The 6673-nt window shown below is 40.4% G+C and overlaps 1 pseudogene; it reads left to right on the top strand.

Moving 5' to 3' along the window:
• Positions 1-5327: 5327 nt before the first annotated feature.
• Positions 5328-5441, top strand: LOC129519013 (U4 spliceosomal RNA; annotated as a pseudogene).
• Positions 5442-6673: the final 1232 nt, after the last annotated feature.

The following is a 6673-nucleotide window of genomic DNA, read 5'->3' as shown; positions in this document are numbered from 1 at the left end:
TAGACACTTTAAAGAAAATGTTTAGTCTTGAGTAATATGCAGACTGCATTCTAAGAATGTGTCTTGTGGTTAATGAATGTTCTCATAAAAAGTTGTAGTGTACCTTTAACAAAAGTTGCAATGCAGGCAGCCCTGGTGGCGTAGTGGTTTGGCGCCCCCGGACCCCTGGGGTGTGATCCTGGAAACCTGGGATCAAGTCCCGTGTTGGGCTCCCTGCATGGAGCCTGCTTCTTCCTCTGCCTGTGTCTCTGCCTCTCTCTCTGTGTGTGTCTCTATGAATGGATAGATAAAATCTTAAAAAAAAAAGTTGCAATGCTGCTGCTTCTTTTTTTTAAAGATTTTATTTTTTAAAAAAAGACATAATCTACACCGAACATGGGGCTCAAACTCACAACCCAGAGATCAAGAGTCCCATGCTCTTCCCACTGAGCCAGCCCCCCACAGTTGCAATGCTTCTTAATTCTTAATCTGTATTGGTGTTTCTCAAATTAAGTGGGGATGGCCATTGCTTCCTGGCTCCCACCTCTACTATTTCAAATGATACATGGATAAAGTTCCGGGGTGCAAGCAAGCTTCCTACATTGTAGTTTCCTTATGAAGAAAGGGTTCCAGAACAATTCAGCAATGCCCTCCAGCTGAAGATCATCAGGAACACACTTGTTCAGTTTGAGTGGAACAGGAACATGTGGGTTTATTGTATGCTGCAGCCGGGGAGAAGGTGTACCTTCGGGAACTGTGAGGCATCTCAGGGAGGGGGTTAGAAAGGACTTATTGGTGAACTGGGCTCGTGTTAGGTTATTTGGGGAGGAGGTAAGGAACTGGGGGCTTTGCTTTGGATTGGCTGCTGACAAAAAGGGGATTTTATGATGATTGGGTATATGAGTGCGTCATGCTAAGGAGGACACTAGAATGAGGCAAAGAAGCAGCAGTCACTCATTTGCTGGGAGGAGGACTTTCATATTTTGTGGTTTTGACAGTATTCATGGTTTGTGTTCAGGCAGGATTATAGAGTGGGTAACTTAGTGACTATGGTCACTAAAGTGGGCTTGTCTGATGTTCTGTGACATTGTTTATGGTCACTAGGAGAGCAGCCAGGACCAGCTGTGAAGGCCTGGCCAGCTTCTGGATGTCAGAGCCTGCTTTTTTCTACTTTTTTTCCTCAATAGTTAAGATACTGTTTTCTATTGTGTTGGGCACTGTGGTAAATGCTTTACATATTCAGATTGAATCACCCCCACCTTAATGAGGTGGCATTATGGTCATCTTTCCTTAATAGATGTAGAAACTGGCACCTGCATTGCTAACCAGCTGTCCAGAGTTGGGGGGTGAGTTCAGACCAATGCCAGAATCGACGATGTCTTAAACACTCCTCTCTACAAAATAAGGCTGTGCCTGGGCATTAAGACTCAAGTCAAGGCCACTTCCTAAATAGCACATACATGTATGTGGTGCCTACCTTGAACTGGAAGCCAAGCACAAATCTGAAACAAATTATAGCAGCACGCGTGTAATATGAAGCCATTTAAAATTATGTTGTAGATGGGCACCTGGGTGGCTCAGTCAGTTAAGCATCTGTCTTTGGCTCGGGTCATGATCCCAGAGCACTGGAATCCAGCTCCGTATCAGGTTCCCTGCTCAGTGGGGAGCCTGCTTCTCCCCCTCCCTCTGCTGCTTCCCCTGCTTGTGCACTCTCACACACTCTCTCTGTCAAATAAATAAAATCTTTAAAAAAATATAGAAAGATACTTATTGACATGGAAAGACCATTAATGATATAGGAAAACCCAAAAGCATTACAAAACAGAATTGGGATTTCTGCTCAGCTGATGAGCTTTTTAAACCTGAAGTTTAGACCCACTGAGACAAAATATTGACGGTAGGGCTCCAGCATCTGTATACCCAGGAATTTGAACTCTTCTGGTACAGGTTACTAAGCCTAGTGTTTTGAGGGGTAAAATGAGGCAGATACTCTTCAGGCTTTTCTGTATGATCAAGAACATTAATGGTTTGCAGGAATTCAGAACTGTGAGACATGGCTGTTTAACATTCTTTCTGGACATATTACTTGGCTAGGGTCCACTGGTACTCTTGAAGATGCTCCAGGTGAATATTTACAGCCATTGGCAAGTTTGAGTAAAGCCACTGTTAGCATTAGATTTGTCCCTAGTGATAAGTCCAAAAGATAACTTTTGGTTCTCAATGAAAATTAATCTTTAATGTTCAAAGCTGAGGTTTACTCCTTGTAACAGAACCAAATAATAATAGTAACGATTTATGGAAGTTACGTGGCTATGTGCCACGTTCGTTCGTTCGTTCTTTCTTTTTTTCTTTCTTTCTTTCTTCTTTCTTTCTTTCTTTCTTTCTTTCTTTCTTTCTTTCTTTCTTTTTCTTTCGACTTTATTTATTCATGAGAGACGCAGAGAGAGGCAGAGACATAGGGAGAGGGAGAAGCAGGCTCCCTGTGGGGAGCCCAATGCGGGACTCAATCCCAGGACTCTGGGATCATGACCTGAGCCAAAGGCAGATGTTCAACCACTGTGCCACCCAGGTGCCCCTGTGCCAGGGTTTTCATTCATCTTTTTATTTATTGCCACAAACAGCCCCCTGGTGAGGGACTTGTTCAAGGAGGCACATCAATAAATGTGTCACTGAGTCCAGTTCCCATATCCTGCTACTTTCTCAGTTTACTTGTTAACATCCCAGCAAGTTTTACAAGCTTTGAAAAAAGCTTGCAAAAGTCTAAAGAGGTTTCAAATGTCTGTGCCTCTATATTACCAGGTAATCTATGCTTTCTGCACCTGTGATATATCAAATTAGCACTAGTACAGAGAATATCATTTGCATGACAAAAAGATACTGAACTTGCAGTCATAGAATCATTTCAGTCTTCATGATATTGAGAGATCAGCTATAATAGCCAGATTAAAAGTCTCCTTAGAATTGGAATTCCAGAAAAATTTATAGAAAATAATTTTATACAAGGTCCAAAATATCAAATTAGTGTTTTAAAAATTTGACTTATGTAATAGAATCCAAATGCCAAGATGTTTGAAGTATTAAAGCCCAACTGAAGTTTGGTGCAATAATTTTATTTTATTTATTTATTTATTTAAATTTTTTAAAATTTTTATTTATTTATGATAGTCACACAGAGAGAGAAAGAGAGAGGCAGAGACATAGGCAGAGGGAGAAGCAGGCTCCATGCACCGGGAGCCCGACGCGGGATTTGATCCCGGGTCTCCAGGATCGCGCCCTGGGCCAAAGGCAGGCGCTAAACCATTGTGCCACCCAGGGATCCCTGGTGCAATAATTTTAAAGGGAGCACTGAATGTCTTATTCATCTGAAATTTGCTTTAAGACTCAGATGACATTTCTAAGTAAAATGACTATATTCTTGGCTAATTTCACATAGAAATGACTTTGCATTTTGATAATAAAACTACTTTAAATGTATATTTTGATTTGGGGAACCTTGACTGGGGAACAAAATTCACATAAACTGTACATTTTGCTGTTAACTATATTCTGAAATTTATTAGTTTCTTGATCGTTCAAGTGTTCAGATTTCAGTTAGTGAATCTTGTAAATGATGTTGTTTAATTTTATCATGTTTGAAAAATGACTTTTTGGTCCCTATAATTGTTTTTGAAGAAAGAATGAGAAAGAGAATTGAACTACAATATATGGTTATTATTAGCTTTCAGTTCTCCCAGGAATCATGGCTAGGTGTACTTCTTATTTACTCAAATCTGTAATCAATGTTTATAAGGTGTCATGTTGATGTTGTTTTTAAAACACAGAATCTCATGAAGAGAATATCATAGGAGTATGTGATTAATGGATCATGAGAAAGATTAGCTCAATCACAAATGAAAAGTTATTGGTTTAGATTTTTCTTTATTATACTTGTATTGCATATAGTAAAATCTAGACTAAAGATGGCAAATTTGAGTTCACAAGTAGCTGAAAATGATGTTTACATCCTATTTTTCGGAGATTAATATTTACTACAAATATGATATTTTAGGGATGTTCAGTGACACACAGGCTTCCGTCTCCAATCTCATTCTATGTAAACAACACCCCCCCATTGAGAATTTACATTCACAAGCATGATTCTGAGGTATTGTCACAGGTTTTATCATGCCACCCAAAAGATAAGATTTTTTCAGCATCACCAATTGTGTGGATTGTAGGATAATGACTGGATTGTATGGTAATGATTTTATTTGGTAGACCTCAAAAGGTTTGCCATATTCTTTATTGTGATAGCAGTTTTCTCCTTCTGGCCCAGGCCTGACCCTATGAAATATCTCATCTCCCCACCAAATAGAATCATTCCTTGTTCTTGCTACTTGGACATGGGGAGAAAGCAACTTGAGTAGAAAGGAAGTAGCCCAACTCTGACTAGGGTGACATCTTTCCCATCCAATGCAGAAGATGATATACAATAACAGTATATGAACTAACTCATAAAGAGAAGCAGAAACAAGTTGAAATCCCAATGGGTAAGGTGTTTTGGTGGTGGTAGTCCCTGATTTCTCATATTCTGCAGCTTTTTCTTAGATTCAGTCAGTGAGCTACCTAGCTATCAAAGGCAATCCATTCTTTTCTCTTTAAGTTGCTTTCAGATAGGTTTTTGTCACCAAAACCAAGAGTCTTATGTATTAGCATACATAGAATGTAATAGGGCAGCCCGGGTGGCTCAGCGGTTTAGTGCCGCCTTCAGCCCAGGGCCTGATCCTAGAGACCCAGAATCGAGTCCCATGTCAGGTTCCCTGCATGGAGCCTGCTTCTCCCCCTGCCTGTGTCCCTGCCTCTCTCTCTCTATCTCTGTGTCTCTCATGAATAAATAAATAAAATCTTAAAAAAAGAATGTAATAGCATATTGAGTCCCTGCTGATATGGCCATTGTTTTGTATGTAGCAAAAGCAGGAAAGTGAGCCAAGTTACTTTAGGCACACTTTTTTTTAAAAGATTTATTTATTTATTTTTTAGAGAGAGAATGCACACAGAGAATGGAGGGACAGAAGGAAAGAGAATTGCAAGCAGATTCCCTGCTGAGTATGGAGTCCAACTCGGGGTTCCTTTCCATGACCCCAAGATCAGGACTCCGAGAGTGGAAATCAAAAGTCAGTTGCCCAACTGCCTGAGCCACCCAGGCCCCCAGACACACTTTGTTGTTGTTTTAATGTCAAGTGCCTTTTTTAATGCCCATCACTCAGTTACCCCATCCCCCCACGGACCTCCCCTCCAACAAACCTCAGTTTGTTTCCTATAGTGCCCCTAGACACACCTTGAACAAGGTTTGAAATATAAAGGATTATAGCTTTGTGCAGTGGCAGTATTGTAGCCAAAGAGGTTTATCCAAGGTGCAATTATTGCTAATTGAAAACTTTTCCCAACATCCTGGTGCGAAAATTTGAAATATAAAAGATTATACCAAAGGTGGTACTAGAGTGGTACAGGACTGTCCACAAACCTTATGCCAAATTTAATTTTTCATTGTATTGGCATGCATTTAAAGTTTAATAATGAAAAATAGGGGATCCCTGGGTGGCTCAGTGGTTTTGGCGCCTGTCTTCGGCCCAGGGCGTGATCCTGGAGACCCAGGATCAAGTCCCACATCGGGCTCCTTGCATGGAGCCTGCTTCTCCCTCTGCCTGTGTCTCTGCCTCTCTCTGTGTGTCTCTCATGAATAAATAAATAGAATCTTTTTTTAAAAAAAGAAAAATAAATATTAGGTATAATGATAAATCACATCCTGGGTTTGCAAATGTTTTTTTTTTTTTTTTAAGATTTTGTTAATTTATTCATGAGAGACACAGAGAGGCAGAGACAGAGGCAGAGGGAGAAGCAGGCTCCATGCAGGGAACCTAACATGGGACTCGATTCCGGGTCTCCAGGATCAGGCTCTGGGCTGAAGGCGGCGCTAAACCACTGAGCTACCAGGGCTGCCCCAATGCAGATGGTTTTCTGAGAGTGGTACACATGAGCTTGTCTTGTGCATATTGTTTCCTAAATGTTGCTTTGTTGCAGTATGAGGCTAGAGAGGTGGGAGAAAGACAGAAAGAGGAGTTCTCATACAGGAACAGCAAGATTGCAAAAAAAAAAAAAAGCTACAATGTTAAATTCTTCTGCTTTTCTTTACTCAAAACTTAATTTCCATTGGAGGAAAATAGTGAATCTGATTCTCAATCACTATGCAACCGCCCGGGAAGGGTTGTAATTAAACCTGGGGAGGTTGCACAGGTAAGATATGATTCACTTAGGGGCTTCATAAACATGGCTGAAAAGAGGTTGGGTTCTAATTAACATAAGAGATGGTGAGATCTGCAGCCCTAATTCTTTTTTTATAAATTAGTTTTTTTAATTTTACTCTTTTAACATTTAAATTCAATTAATTAACATATTATTACTTTCAGAGGTAGAGGCCAGTGATTCATCAGTCTTATATAACACCCAATGCTCATCACATCACATGCCCTCCTTAATGCCCATCACCCAGTTACCCCACTCCCCCACCCATATGCCTCCAGCAACCCTCAGTTTGTTTCCTAGAGTTAAGCGTCTCTTATGGTTTGTCTTCCTCTCTGATTTTGTCTTATTTTTCCCTCCTTCCCCTGTGTTCATCTGTTTTGTTTCTTGATTTGCTCGTATGAGTGAAATTATA

The sequence above is a fragment of the Nyctereutes procyonoides genome, unplaced genomic scaffold (assembly GCF_905146905.1).
Source record: "Nyctereutes procyonoides isolate TBG_1078 unplaced genomic scaffold, NYPRO_anot_genome, whole genome shotgun sequence".
NCBI classification, from domain to species: domain Eukaryota; kingdom Metazoa; phylum Chordata; class Mammalia; order Carnivora; family Canidae; genus Nyctereutes; species Nyctereutes procyonoides.
The sequence above is the reverse complement of the archived record's forward strand: the minus strand, read 5'-3'. Positions and strand labels throughout refer to the sequence as shown.